Raw genomic sequence first — 16,044 nt, 5'->3', positions numbered from 1 at the left:
TGCCAGATATACAGCAGTAGCAAGCTGACTCGAATCAAGGGAAGGTCATAGTGATTTGAAATGCATGAGGCCCCTCGCTCGTAGAGTGACTTTTAGGCACGCTCCATTGAAAGTAAAATACTCTAGGAAACCATATTTTCTATTCCAGTTGAGCCCAACAGATATTTCCCAGACATAAAAGCTCCACATGACCCATTGCAGCAGCAGTGGCAGAAAGGGAAACGAAGCAAAATTGCATACAACATGCATCCATTATGATGAAAAAATAAAGTGAAAAGTTCTGACATACTGCAGCCTGCGGCTTGTCTGCTCATATCTGAACTGTTTTAAAGCTGCAGACAATCTGAGGCACTCTGTCAACTGTGGTTTACTTCCTTATTTCTGTCATCACTCTCAGGGCAATGTTTCAAGTACTGAACTAGCAGTGTAGTGATAAGAGCTTCAGTATCCCTTGATCTTCAGTGTTCAGTGTGATTGTTCCATAAACGCAAACACAAGCCAGTTTTAACTCCTAAATGTTGACTTTATGCATGCATATGACCATCTTATAAGACTGCGGTTATTAAATAATTTAATAATGCAGGCATTTCTGAGTCCAGGTTTGTCCCCTGCCAGTCCACATTTTGGTAGCAACCTTCTACTAGCCATCAAAACAGAAAAGCAAAACATTTTTTAACCAGTGAAATGGTATGCTTCTCTGATGGGTTCAAATGGTGTTCACACCAGGAATGAACCACAGTTCACTTTACAGTGGTCCAAGACCACCTCTTACGAGGCATATCAGAGAGTTGTTGTTAGTCTTGTGATACTAGACGATCAAGATCACACTATCTACCGATTGTCTGGGGATTTCGAAATGCAAAATAGTTGCTAGAAAGGTGGTGAGAACGACGGCTAACAAACCTACAACCCTTACATTTTTTCAAGGACACTCCTTATTTGAAACAAAGCTCTCCCTCCATCTCCATCCATCCCAAGTCTGAAAGGATGAAGAGTTTTTGATTGGTTTGGCAACTGAGGGCTTTTAAACTCTTTAGTTGCTCTCTCTCAGTTTTAGCAATGGAAGCCTGGAGAATGTCCTCGATCCAGCATTCACACCAACCCAAACGAACCACAACAAGGGTGAAATGGCTCCAGGGTTCAGTTCAAACGGACTAAAAAAGGCTGGAACCTAAGTTTAAATTGGTCAGTCGGTCTTCCTTTCCTTCTTTCCCTTTCCACATTTCTCATTTACAACTGTACAAGCATGGAAACATTCCTCAAAGACAGTCAGTACAACACCACGCTGCTTTATATCTGTCCTCACTAAACTTTTTTCTCACCAGCAGCAGTCCTGTTCACACATTACAACTCTTAAGTACTTCCTATGACTGCATTTCTTGTAAAATCAAGACCACACAGCAGCTGCAACATCCAATGCCCTTTCAACTCCTGACTTTCCTTTCCTCTGCTCCCCTGCAAGGATGCGACCAAGCCATCTCTGTTTACTCGGCCTGAGACAGTGTTGACCCTAACCACACACCATAAGTCTCAAAGGGATTGGCCCACAATAAACTGCAGGAGCCCCAGTCCAGGTCCCAGGGTGAGGACGAGAGCTTCCAGCAGGCCTGCTTTCCCACAGGTAGCCCCGGCTCACTCTTGACAGCCAAGTCGGAGAAAAACGAGCACAGCTGCTGGCCTTGCCCCGGGTGAGCGCAGGGCATTAAGGCAGATTACATTCCCAGGATAAAAGCAACACATCCAGTGGTGTAATCCCTCTCTGCTCCCTGCTCCTTCTCAACTATCCCCACCACCTCCACCTCTTTTACTCGCTTCCCAAGCCAGCTGACTCGACTTGGATCCCCTGAAGGAGCGGAGGGCTGGAAGGCCTGTGACTGTGATTAGATATCAGGTAGAGCTTTTAGTGCAGCTGCAGATCTGGGATACAGACCATTAAATTTAACCACTGCCTGCTCGGAGGCAGAAAGGACAATGACTCAGGATGTCACACTAGCATGCTATTTAACTCTGTGGGAACGCCTTTGGTCGAACACAAAATAGGACGGCTCACCAAATCACATCAAACAGATGTTTCGCCTCTGTTTGCTGACTTGACAGGATTAAACAAACCTATAATAAAGTTTCCCCCAAACAAAGCAACAGTATCTGCAGCAACACCAGAACACTGTCATTACCTGCCTGATAATACCGCCTCAGACAAAAACACACACCACCGCAGTAATGAATTCATTCATCCTCCCTCAGTGGCTGTGTGAAAAAGTCTGGCTGCTTCATTTTTCTGTCACTCTTTGGGGGGTTTTATTGGAGCACAATGAGATTCCATCAAATAATGATGAAATATCTCTGCCGCGTCTCCAGCATTTCTAATGCGAAATTTGGCTTTTGTCTAAGTGAAGCCACATTTAGACTCTTATCCCATTATCTTAGCTAAAGCTTTTGTGAGAGATATGGTTACAAAAATCGATTCCGCTCCCGCTTTTCACGGGCTGATGTCTCACTGCTCCTGTTTCTTTGCGACTCCCCTGTGATTTCAACTATTTTAAACTCCACAATTTCACTAAGAAAACCTCATAGTTATACAAAGGTGGAACATCAAAAATAAATTACCAATTTAAGCCCTATTCTAACACGACTAGTATCCCCTTGGAGCCTCTAGCAATTTGCAATAACAGTGAAGGTTGCCTGTGATCTTAATCCTGCTCAAATCTGCCATGTCCGTAATTTGTAAAGTACAATTTCCACCACAAATGACCACATTTTGCCAAACACAGAGATCCTTTTATGGAAATTGTCCTGTGCAAATCAGCATCTCTGTGATTTGGAGTCAAAATTTATCTAACATCTGTTTTCTGTTGTTGACAACTAAGCAAGTATGAAATTTGATCACTGCTCATAATATTGAACAGCAGTCAGCAGCTGTGCTGTGAGATCAGCTATTGTCATTTCAATGAGTGATGACAACAAAGAAGGCTAGCTGCAAAGGGACGTGACAATATCAAAGATTCCACGAAACAATTTTAAAAAACAGAAAAATGGAATGATCTGTAAAAGTATCCAGCCATTACCTACGGTGTGTAAAAAATTACCAAAAATTGTCTTTGTGGATAAATGCTTGAATTATATTATATTACTCTGTCAGTAGCAGTCTTTTACAAAATTAAACAATCAATATTAAACATTCGATATATTGTTTAAGGCTGGGTATCAGTACTCCTTAATCGATACCCTTAACACTTCAACTGCAATAACCCAGAACCAAGTAGTATCAAAACTTCTGGATACCTTCATTTAATCCTTTCGGTACCGCAATATAGAAAGAATTACTATTTATATATTTTTTCTTGCAGCAAAAACATGGAAACCTCCATGAAAGAGGACCTGCACCCTATGTAAATAAAACTGGCTCATTCCAAGGTAATAAAAGAATAAAAGCACAGCGTTTCTTATTTTCACGTAATTGTACACAAATGAAGCCACATGCCTGAACATTATATTCCATTTCAGTCATATTCTGATTCAAAACCTTCATCTTTTCAACTCTGCCAAAAATGTTGGGAACATAACATTCTTCTGAGATTTTAGATAAACTGGAATTACCTAATCCTGCAGCTATCTTGAAGACAAACTGCTTACTTACAGAATCAACAAGACATTACAATGGACAAACTTCCCCATCTTTAGATCAAACAGCCGATTACCTTGTTTAGGGAGGCACATCAATTTTCTGTATCAGTATTCCCTTAAATGACCAGCCAAGTCTCCCTGCATCAGGCATCTGTTCGTGTGGAGCTCGCAGAGACAGATGTCAGTCTGTCTGCCCTGTGTGATTTAGCCCTTTCCTCCCTTTAACTGTCAGTGAACTGCTGACAGAAAATGCAAATAGGCTTTACCCCTTGGTGACACTTTCAACACATGATAGCTCCACCTGTCCAGAGTGTCACAGCGACACATCATCTGATGAACGATTATGAATGAAACGCACAAAATTTACTGCAACATACAGTTGTGACCTTTAGTTTAGAGTATTTTGATCTGTTGTGAATGTTTGTATGGTGATACAGCCGATTGTACTTTATAGTTGAAGCCTGTCATCCACAAAAACAGATGCCACTATCCATCAGAAATAAAGAGACCATACTCCTGCTGACCCTCAGGTTAAACATAGATAGAGTCAGATGTAATCACTCATGAGTCTTTGCCAAACCACCCTGCAACCATTAACGACCTCCTATAATGACGTGTCACCACTCCATATGGTCGACCCATTTATCAGGGTGTGAGTGCTTGTAGCTTCTCTAGAATGAGACTCATATACAGGTTTTTATAAAAGTGTAAGTTCATAAAAGGTTAACTAAGCCAGGCTTTAGAAGGAGAAATGGGTGCACATGCGTGTATGTGCGTGTGTGTATTTGTCTCCCCTTGTGTGGCTGTCTCTTTACACCACACCCATCCATCAATCCCGCCTTTCGCCACTTGGCCAGTTAATTACCTTTTCCTGTTCACTCACGCACATAAAGAAAACAAGCCCCTTTCAGACTGTTTGGACAGACTTCAAACCCCCCCCCCACCACCACCACCACCACCACCCTCCCCTCCACCCCCACCCCCCGACATCTCTCTCTTTCTCTCCGCTGCGGACCCGAAGGCAGCGCTCACTGTCTCAGCCCCAGATCCGTCAAGCTTTCATCGGCTTTGGACGAGGTCACACAGTTGGGAGGTCCAGCCTGGACTTTAGCAATCGCCAGAGAGATGTCTTTATTGGGCATCTGGTAGTGAATGATCATCACTTCAACTCAATTCTCTACTTGCACAATTGACACATTTTTACAGGCCAAATCAAAAGTTAGCTTTGCTCTGGTTCCCTCCAGAAAAAGCCAATAGGATTTTTTTCCACTGGAGTTAAGATTAGTCCAGAAAATAAGTTCTGTGTTGAGAAAAAGTTTATTGTGTTCAGCTACATAATCCTCACAAATGAACACCAATTTAATGAGTTTTAAAAAGTAACTTCAATCACCAGAAGCAAAAATCAAACAGACTACACCACAATCCCAAGACCCAGCATCACCCCCACTAAGTGACTCGTGTTTGGCATGATGATGTTTAAAGTCTGCAACAACCACTGTAGTCTTATTTAGCCACTTGTAAGCAACCGCCTATTTTAGGACATGTTAGAGCTTCACTGCTTAGCTAGCTAACGTTAGATTACTACGGCTCCAACCTCATTGCTGGATAAGTGTCTTAAATCATATATGTCCAGCTAACATTCATAGTAAATTTGATGAAGTCAGTGAAGTCAGAGCTTTACCACGTACTCTCGTCAGACGGTGTCACTGTGAAAAGTAAAGTAACTAAGGATGAAGAAGAGCTGTGGGGTGATCACTAAGGTTTGAGGCATAACATTTCTGTCAGGTAAACAAATGTGCAGTTCATAATCATATACATCACAATACATTGTGGAAGTGGAGAGTAAGGATTTGAAGATGAAACAATGCTCATGGCTGCAGAAAGAACAGTATGAACTATCCCTCAAAAGTTTTCTCAACAGTGAAAAAAGTAATGCTCCACTGCCTCAAAAAATGAACTGGAAGGATGAAAATGTTTTTTCCTCTCCAAATATTTTCCACTTTCCTGCCCATAGTTGCTGTGGAGCAAGTCAGACAGCAGCAGGGCTGCTTGCTATGCTGTCCTCACCCGGGACACATTGGATTGTATTTATGTACACTAGCACCAGAAATTGTGCACTTCTAATTAGAATGGCTAATTTTTTGGCTCAGGGATTCTCTCAAGGTAGTTCTTCTTTTTCCCCCAACCAGGCACGGCTGTGGAAACGAACCAAACTGAGTACATAATGAAAAATTCAACAGGCAAGCTGGATAGGCAGGAGCCAGGTGTTGCAGTAAACTGCAGGTGAAAACAAGGGCAGAAGGGGGGAAGCAAGGGTGGGGTGAGAGGCTGGAGGGTGAAAAGAGGGTTAAAAAAATCATCTGGCACATTGTCAGAGCACATGGCTAATGAAAAATATGGTTAATATTTGTCCCTCTAACCTGAATCTGCTATTTTGCAAAAGGATGCATGAGTAAAAACATATCACACACCATGCAAACTTCTACTTTTCTGTTTCAACTTGTCCTAAATTAAGGATTTTTTTTTGTCTTTATTGATGTAGTGTAAAAAATCTGTTCTATTTAACCTGAAATTTCTAACTCCATGCAAGCCATTTTTGAAGGTTGGAGCAATTAAGAGTTGGGTTACAACATTTGTAAGTTGTCTCAAATAAAAAAAAAAAAAACTTATTTGAAATGTGCAAATTGGATTTTAATCAGAGGCCCTTGCATTCGAAAGCTAAAACCAAGCATTTATGGTCATATCGAAATTTCACTACAGCAAAGTCCTCATTAGTGTGCAGAGTGAAACTCCAACAGTATTCAGTATTTCCAACCATCCACTGGAGGTTGTTGAGAGATCTATTTTTGTCTGAGAGCCCACTCTAAAACACTCACTGCTCAGCAGAGGATCCTGATACAATAGTTCCTTCCAACAGCCCAAACCACTACTTCACTTGTATTTGAAACCCCTATTCAGTCTATACGCTGCGATGACAGCCACCTGCTTCTCCTCCGTCTGAACTGTCACACTAAGAGAGCTGCATTCCCGGCAGTTTGTTCTTCGAGAGGACTTCTCATTTTGACTGGGAGACGGAGCGCTCCCAGTTCCCCGCAGTTTATTTAGAGGGGAAGCAAGCTGCTGCAAAAGCTTATGGCAGCTAATCTCCATCGCAGGGCTCCCTCAGCCACACAGAGGGTAAAGTGTGACACGCGAGTGTGCATGCGGATGGTTAATTATGAGAGAAAAATGCAAAGGGAGTTGGGAGTTACTCATGCTCAAACAGTAGTAATTGCAATACGGTATCTTCATCAACATCCTCCAGATCCAGTAATGGAAAAAATCTCATTCTACACATCAACAACATGATTAGAATTCATCATTTTTAGATCAACATTTGAACATGTTTTGATGCCAAGCAGCACAGATGCAGACACAAACATATGGATCTACAACATTAGCATATTGGCCTCTTTTTATATTGTTATTGCAGTATTTTATCCCAGACACATTTTGCAAAAATGCTCTACAAAGTCATGAAAATAGAGCGATATTAAAGTGATGATGAGGTGAAATGTTGAGTATCCTACAACAATTATTCTCTCCACTTTCCCCTTGGAATGGACGGTGCAGTAATTATGCTGGCAAGCTGCCATATGGATAAATATTCAAGTTTTCAGTTAGTGCTGGAGTTTCAGTCTGCCTCCCACTCTCTCTCGACACGTGGAGTGACTCTATAGATTGAGTCGGTGAGGAGAAGCCACATAATGAGACTCTGCAAGTGGTTATTGTTGAGCGTGGCACTTTTTTATTTGGAAGATATCTCAATTTTCACTTATCGGCCCATGTGCCAGCGCGGATACGTGAGCAACAGGCTAACCGATTAGCCTCACAAAGCCGTAGGGACTATAGAATGAGCTAAAGGTTAGTCCCCCATTTTGGCTCCTTAACTGTGTTCGTACAGCAAAGCACAATCCATCCTGAGCCAAGGTGAGCTGTGCTGAGCGTCCCTATCCCATCCACTCCCAGTCTGCAGAGCATTATCTCTGAGAGTGACATGCTTTGTGTCTCACAAAGCTGCTGCGTGTCGGCAGAACAATGGAGCAGCAGAGTTGCGAGCGGCTGAGTCGTTCTAGTGCAACAGACTAGTGTAGGTACGGCGGAGAGAGGGGGGAATACTAATTTATCATGAAAGATGTCATTACCATGCCAATGACTTCTCAGAGCGCACAATTATCACTAATAATAGAAATTTAAACATCAGCCCAGGGCTTTCAGCCAGGAAGCGTTGTATTAATGGAAAACTGTTGTCTATTTATGAGAACTAGATATTGACGGCTGGTGAGAGGACGGGTAGAAAAAAAACACACTGAGATAAGCACTAACCATTATCTGTTTTTTGTTTTTTTTTTCCTTGCTAATTGAGATGTCTAGACACATTCAATTGAACATCAGCGAGATAAGGAAGTAGGCTGAACTATCTCTGTGGAGAATAGTGCACACTGCACACTAATCCACTTACTGAGTCTGACGGATTTTCATTCACCACCCTAGAAAATGCTAGGCTTATCAAAATGTTTTCACATGCACATTTTGCCACTTTGTCTTTCAGGAACAATGGCATCCTGCAAATGGCCTTATGGCCTATAACAAAAAGCAAGGCCAACCATTTCACTTACTATTCAAATCATATGGTGAGGTCTGGTGGGGTTGGAAGCCATTTTTTCATAAGTAATATTCAATTCTAATTTGTAGTAATTCACGTGGAAAAAAACAGCTTTTACATTTTATTGTTTCATTTCATAGGGTTTAAGTTGCAATGATGTTAAATTGAATATTTCCATGCTGTAATACTAAACAAGCTGAAACAAGGCTGAAAATCTACAGTATTAATTTTCATCTAACTGCTAACATGCTCAAGTCACACAAGTATAACGTTTATTATATTTACAAACTTGGTTTAGCAGGTTAACATTTGATAATTAGCACAAAACTCAAAGTGCAGCAAAGGCTGATGGGAATATCGTGGTTCTGTACGTGTTAGACTCACTGAAATTTGCTGGTGGGAGGCTTGCTGCAGTGGTATGTGTTACCAGTGTTACACAGTGTTTGGGCACTGATTATTTTATTTTACATTATTATTTTATGTATTTGCCGACTGCCCCCACTGTCTAAGCCATGGATGTATCATAGAGAACCGATCACAGCATTGGAGGCCTCTGTTCATTCCTGTGAGAGCTACTTAATGGCACATGAAGTCAACTTCTGTGTTGGAGATTCCACATTGTGAGGCTTCCTTCAGCCAAGCAGCTAACTTCTGGTTTAACCTCTGCTAACTTGAATGGGATAAAATGATTTAATCATTTGACTAAAGTCTAACATTTAAGATCAAAGCACTCCAACATTACCGACAATGAGTGTCATTGACAAATATCTTTTCTTGTAAAATGTCAGGTGTAATCAAACAGTATTAACCAGTGCCTGTATCAGTCTTGTTGGGATATTTCACAGGATAAATGGAAAGTTTGACCTCTTGGAGGCGTTACAAGAAAAAGTCAGGGGATCACCGAAGTCATTATGATTTTATCCACTTGGAACCATGAATCTCAGCACAACATTTTATGGCAATCTGTCCAATACTTGTTGACATATTTCACTAAAAGCCAAAACTGTCAACCTGCTGGTGGCAATAGAGGGAAAGTCACAGGATCACCAAACTCAGTAGGATAGATCATCTGGGAAGGCCTGTATAAAATGCCATGGTAATCCATCTAATAACTGTTCAGGAATTTCAGTCTCCACCAAAGTGGTGGAATGACAGACCAGCCAACCGACACACTGTAAAACTAGCGTTGCCATCTAGTTCATCTAATTTTCAAACACATTCCAGCAGACACTGGAGAAAGCAGACCAATTTGTCAAGGCTTTGTAACTCGCCCACCTGTGTGAACGAGTCTCTACATGACTAAGAGGTCGGACAAATCACCATCTAAGTAGACACGACCGAACTGTGGGAGGCTGTCAGTCTATACTTTTTTCAGCACAGCCTATCACAAAACAGGGAGAAGTTGCAAAATTGTCTCTATTGTGAAGTCAGGGACACCAACATGGGCGGACAAGGACATTACTGCTGTCATTTCACATTGTGAAATGAAGAGATAACCTTGGCGTTGTTGGCAGCTTTGTTGAGTTCTGACTTCTCATCTTGAGTTGTGCTCTGTACATTCTTCGGGGGCTTTTCTTTCTGCCTGCTCATATGAAATGTCACAACACAGCAGAGCTCAGCGAGAGCTGAAGAATTCATTGTGATGGAGAAACACGCAATCCTGAGAGGAGTGGAGGGAGGATGCAGGTTCACAGCTGAATTGCGTGTTCAGAGCTGCGCTGCAAGGACAGAACATGTCAAACAAAGTGAAAACAGAAAGCTTGAGTCTGCAATGAGATTTATTTTTTTGGCGCAAGGGTATGATGGTATTCGTCTGAGTCTGTCTGTCTGCATAAGCTCTAAGTGATGTGCTTTAATTGCACTTAAGAGCATGAGAAACACACAGTTAAGAGCAGTTAAACAACAATAGGGTAGAGCTGCAGCAGACGGATGCAAACTAATGGATCTTTTATATATTTATGAAAGGAGAATGGAAAAGTAGCCTGATATATCATTAAGTAGGGGGTGTAAATCTTTATGAATGGCTTTGAGTCACTTAATTGCTTTGTTTTGTTTTGTTTTTAATTTCATGAAGAAGAGTGAAACAAGAGGAAGCTATGATATCATGTCAGACTGAATCATGTGCTTCATCTGTGCCTTTCTGAGCTTCACACACACGTACAGTCATATGTAAAGTGGGTCTGGAGATGCACAGGCATGCCCAGTCCATGCTCAGGGTTTGATTGTGGGGACTCGGGGGTCAAAGGGTAACTAATTGTGCAGCTCACAGAGGTCAGCATCGGTGCAGCCTTCTGCCAGAGCACTGGACCACCTCCTAAAGGTCTGTCAAGAAAGACAAATGAACTCCGACCTCCCTGCTGATGACATCGACCCCGGTGAGCAAGCACTCGCCATATCTTAATCTGGGTCATGGAGACGGGAGCAGACCACCGCTGCCAGTCCAGACGCTACGTGCTGAAGGATCTATTGCTGATGTTTACCTGTCTGGTCTCATGTTGAGCTACTCATCAAATATCACAAACAAAATTCTCTTTCTCCAAGACATCAAACTTGGTGACTGAAGCAGTGGTAGTGGTCTATTGCTTCTTGTGTAATATAAATAAAGGTTGTGAATGGGGATGTAACATAACCAAAACCTCAAGGTCAAATAATACCAGTTTTACCACCAATTTTATCTGATTACAATACCCAAATTTGTTTGTCTACCAATACCGATATTAAACCAACACTAGTGCTCTTTTTTCCTTATTTCCTACCATTATTATTAGTATTATATGCAAGGTTACATGAAGGTGGAACTGAACTTCAGTTTAGTGGTGAAAAGTTCGGTGTCAGTTGATGTTCATGGACTGTGCTTGGTGCTTGAAGTTTTCACAGCTTGTTTAGAGTTTAAAAAATAATATGCAATGGCGTCCTCGAACCATTGTGGAGTGCTGTAGGACTGCTTGCTTGTGACATTCACAGGTGCTGCAGGTATTACTGAGAGTCTGCCCTCATTTCTCATGACTCATTACAAACAATAAGTTTTCTATTTTATGTTCAAAAATGCAAGTGTGACTTTGTGTCACTGTTTTCATTGTGTTTATAATGTATCTATTGAGAACATGGCTGTTCTGAGACATTTGACCCCTGTATATATATTAATGTAGAATTGCCAAGAATACAATCATTTATCTTTTGTTTAATTGTGTATAGAATCAATAAACAATAACAAGACTTAGAAATTGGATCATCACAGACTTATGAATAAGATTGGCATGCGGATCAGGATGGTAGTCTGATATCTGATGATAAAATACGTCAGTACTGGCCCCCGATGTGGGATTGTATCGGTCCCATCTCTATTTTTTTTCAATTGCGATATCGCCTTATTTGATATATTGTTACATCTCTAGTTGCGGACACTTCGGCCTCAAATTGTTGGGACAACAGAAGCAGAAAAGTCCGCCTGATGCAATCTAGTCAGTCTAACAATAGCATTCTTGTGCAAGCAGCTCTTTTCTTTTTTAGAGACCCCATAAAGAGCTAAACTTAGCTCTGCCTTCAAACTCTTGGAATTCCACGGGAGCAACTCTCAGTTTTACACAGTGACTGTCTAAAGCAGAGTCGAGCAGGAGATGGTTATCATTTTTCAACAGCCAATAATTAGCTGACTTGCTAATCAGCTGTTTGTGCGGCGTGCCTGTCCGTGCCCTCTCATTTAACCATATCACAGCAGACGCCGGGGCTTTTACCTGCCATGCCATCAGCAGTAATCCACCGCCTGAGCCACACTGATAGCTGACTCTACTGTCTGGAATGTACTCGCAGTTGAGCCCCATAAAGAAGCATTTACCAGGTCTAGGGGAGAGCAGGGATGAAAGTACAGGCGGGACAGTTGCAGCACAGAACGTGGATGAAAGTATGCCAGAGCAGCGTTTCCCAAACTTTTCTGAGGAGGGACATGCTTTTCAAAAACAAAACATCGTGACCCAATTCACAACAGGCCTTATCAATAAATCTTGTGAAATTTGTGCATAAATGAACGTTCCTGATTGTTATTACTGCTATTTTCGTATTGCCTTATATTATTTCAACAGTTGTTAATGAAAACATGTAAACATGTTACATACTTTATAAATGAGAAATAAATACCTTTAGTCTGAGTCAACAGGCCCTCTCAATGTTTTTATTCCCTCCCACCAGGAAAACAATAAAGGACATTTTAGACAACTTCATAATGACGCATTAAAGGCAGAATTAACAGGCTCTCATTTTTCCTCTCCTTAGTAGAACAATATACAACTTTTATTTCTTTCGATAAAAAGTGAGCTGCAGAAATAAAATGTAAATTTACAGAATTTCTACCACAGACTTGACGAACCAAATAAAATCTCCTCTCCCACTCTCTCTTTATGTGAGCGATGCATTGGACCAATGACACACAATAGAGACATTCAAATTAATAAATAAATGATTTGACTAACTGATGTGTTAATGAGCGTTATACATCAGAAATATTCAGTGCGTAGTCCGTGGTAAGTCTCTCAAACTGTTACTTTTGTCCTGACAGAAAAGGGTAAAAGTAACGTTACATAACCTCAAATTCCAGTCTGATTAGAAAAATGGTTGGGATTGATTGATCTATGTTGTTCAGAAGGACATATGGTTACTCTGCATCTCTGTGCAAAGAGGGAAAGACAAAAATAGTTATATTTTCATCCCTGCTCTCCCCCACTGTGTGTCTGTGTGCCAGCCTGTTGTTAAGAATTAACAAAATATGCGTGATTGATGGATAAAATCACATGACAACTGCAGCCTGACGGAAAAAGGTATTGTGATGGAGGTCTAGGGATCATCCAAAGAACAGGAGTGTCTCGCTTTCATGATTAACAAAATGTCAAAAAGGATTTCCCTTCCTAAACAGAGACTGCAGTCATGCAAGGCTGCCAGCCAACGGGACATGGCCAGATGGGACGTCTCCCTCTCTTTTCTGCTGCCCTGTTTTGGAGACAAAAATGACCCAGACCTGTGTCAACAGCTGGGAAAAGCATCCCTCGCTGTGCTTTTGTGAAAGTGATAAAAATAACACCATGAAGGATCCCGCAGTGGGTTACGCCCTGGACGGGTCTGTTTTTCCTGGCCGGGAGGGTCACTGTCAGGCGGAGCTGGACCTCCAGCCAACACACATCAAGGCAGCACTTTCCTAGCCTCCATTTTCGCCCCTGTCATTTCCTGTTTTCACAGGAAACAGGAGATGATAACATGGTTGCACAAACAAGCAGAGATTGCCTCCGACCTGCTGCCGTGCTGTCCTCGTGTGGCGGTGGACGTCTGTTTTCTTTAGAGGGCCTCGTGTCCAAACATTCAAAAAATAACACACTCACTGTCGAGTGCAAACATTGGACACCAGGCCGCTGTGACGCACACACCTGACACACACCTGTCTTCATGCCAGGCTTGAACAACCTCTCCACAGGCTGGCACAGTCCTCTCTTCAGTGTGTCGAGCACTTCCTCAGAGGCTCCCAGCAGCGTGCCAACACCGCGTCACACAAAGGAACGCAATAAAACAGACCACCAAAGTCACGGACACAAGACTGAAAAAGGAGAGATGAAAGCTGCTGTCGCCACGGGGAACCAAACATACACCACGGAGGTGAGGAGCGGAGGAGCAAAGTCAATATCTAGCAGAGAGAGGAGGAAGGGAGGTGTGGACGGGTATCGTCTCTTGTCCAAGGCTTTTTTTGGAATGTGGGTCTTTTATGTTGTCAGGAAGCACACCACGGTGAGACACAACAAGTGGAGTGACGGGGTCATTACAGAGGCTTTGTTGATGGTGAGAGGAGCTCAAAGGGACAGGACACTTTGATTGCCCCCTCTGATCCCCCACTAGCTTTTGTTTATGAGCTAATTAAGCATTGTTCAGCGGCTGCAGGAGCCTCAAGCCCTCTGTCTCACCATAGCGCCACCATGACTTTCAATGGCTACTGTAGGGCTTTTACAGCAGCCTCTATAACTTAACAACTCGAGCAGGAATCACTTTCTCGTACGGGAACCGGCCTCTGATGATAGCTATCTATAGATGCATGTAAGAAGTGCATAAAAGAGATGGAAACACACAAGTCAGGTATAGCCTGACAGGTCAAATCCAGTTCAAATGTGGTCTCCAGTGACCGCCTTCTGTGGGAGTTCAAGTGTGCCCTGGTTTCGCCCCTCCATTGGACGCCGCAGCCAAAACAACCCCTCGCTCACAAAGAGATGAAGACATAAATGCCCAGCGTGGGACGAGGCGAGGCCTCAGGGTCAGTGGATGGGCAGAATAGGGAGGAGGGGGGGTAATGTCTCGCTAGATGGATGTGGTAATGACCGTGTGACAGTGGTGAATACATGTTTCTGGCTGGAGAAACTGTGGAAATCTAAATGCAAATTGTGACCATGTCTTCTGGGACTGCCCTGTTTATTACAGACTATTTAGTATTGAAACATCAATACCACATGTTTAAAACAATACAATATCCATTAATTACAGCATCAAAATGCCTGAAGATACAAAAATAACGATCAAAGTGCTCATTAAAGACCTCAATTCAGGTCAGTCTTTATTGCCCTGCTTGAAATCTGGCTTGCAGCAAAGTAAAACCAGCCAGTGACAAAGAAAAAACATATCCTTTTATTTTTAAATTTTATAACTACTTTTTTCCTTTTTTGTCGCAGTATCAGAAGCGGTATCACATATATTTTTTTATACTAGTACTGTGTCGAAGTTTAAAATTCTGGTATTGTGACAACTCGAATGCGTAATGCCTTACAAGATATTTTCAGATGTATTTGCAGATCTCTTGTGCCCATGGAGAGTAAGCTTTTGGACTCTTACCTCGAGAGTGGTTGAAAAGAGAGAGATATTTATTAAATATATTTTTGGTGGCTGCTAAAAAGGTCCGCTGAGGAAATGGTTATCCCAGGAGAGTAAATGCTTGGGTGGACATTACAACAGACATTCACAAAACGGAGATGATAACAGCATATGAATATTAACCATAAACCTGAACTATCTGGGATACTGGGGTAACTATTGGTGCATTCCTTATTGGAAATAAGATGGCTGCTCCACACATCAACTGCTGTTTATTAGCACTTTTGTCTTTTCAACTCAGGTCATTCCCAACTCTGACTTCCGACCTCTGATGTAAATGGAACACGAAACATGTAACGTTCCATAGGCTCTCTCAGCTTTTGGTTTTATTTCTCTAGCATTTGTTATAAATCTCAAAATAGGGCATTTCAGACCAATTTAAGTGGATAATGGGATAGAAAAGTGATTGTTGAATATTAATTTAAAAATGTATACTAATAAAAAAGAATATATGTTGGTGAAGGAACGCTACCACAGACGGACGGACAGTTCTATAAAAACTGAATGCATGTGTTCACAAATACATTTACCTGGATCACAGAGAGGTCAGGAACAGCACATGAAAAGGAAAAAAGAAAAAAGAGGAAATCATGATTTGAGCATTCACAGTTTAAATTAATATTTGCTAACTGAATGACAATCACAAGAAGAGACTAATTAAAGATGTTGATCATATGAATTATTTCTGAACAGCTCTTGAACTCAAGCATAAGGTCAGCATTGTTTTGTTCGACTGAGTCCTCCCCTGGAAACCAACACATTACTTCAACGTCAAACTCATGTGGACACAACCTGTAAAACGCTGTGTGTAAATAAAACTACACATTTAAGTTCGGCCACATAATAGTTTTATTACCGGCCAGCTGTCTGGACCTGCGGTG

At 41.8% G+C, this 16,044-nt stretch overlaps 1 protein-coding gene across 3 annotated transcripts in view; it reads right to left on the bottom strand.

Annotated features, from left to right (window-relative positions):
* The window catches only part of kif26ab (kinesin family member 26Ab), a 98,136-nt gene that overhangs the window by 62,553 nt on the left and 19,539 nt on the right, over positions 1 to 16,044 (bottom strand). Inside the window, exon 1 of one of the 3 annotated variants that reach the window (XM_084741862.1) lies at positions 3,699 to 3,825. The exons of the other annotated variants lie outside the window; for them this stretch is intronic. The gene's annotated coding sequence lies outside the window, so the exon portion shown is untranslated. Of the gene's footprint in view, positions 1 to 3,698; positions 3,826 to 16,044 lie in introns of those variants that run through there. 3 annotated transcript variants of the gene reach the window in all.

This window comes from Lutjanus erythropterus, chromosome 18, assembly GCF_056507025.1.
Source record: "Lutjanus erythropterus isolate fLutEry1 chromosome 18, fLutEry1.hap2, whole genome shotgun sequence".
Classification (NCBI taxonomy): Eukaryota; Metazoa; Chordata; class Actinopteri; order Lutjaniformes; family Lutjanidae; genus Lutjanus; species Lutjanus erythropterus.
This window is presented reverse-complemented; position numbering and strand designations above follow the sequence as displayed.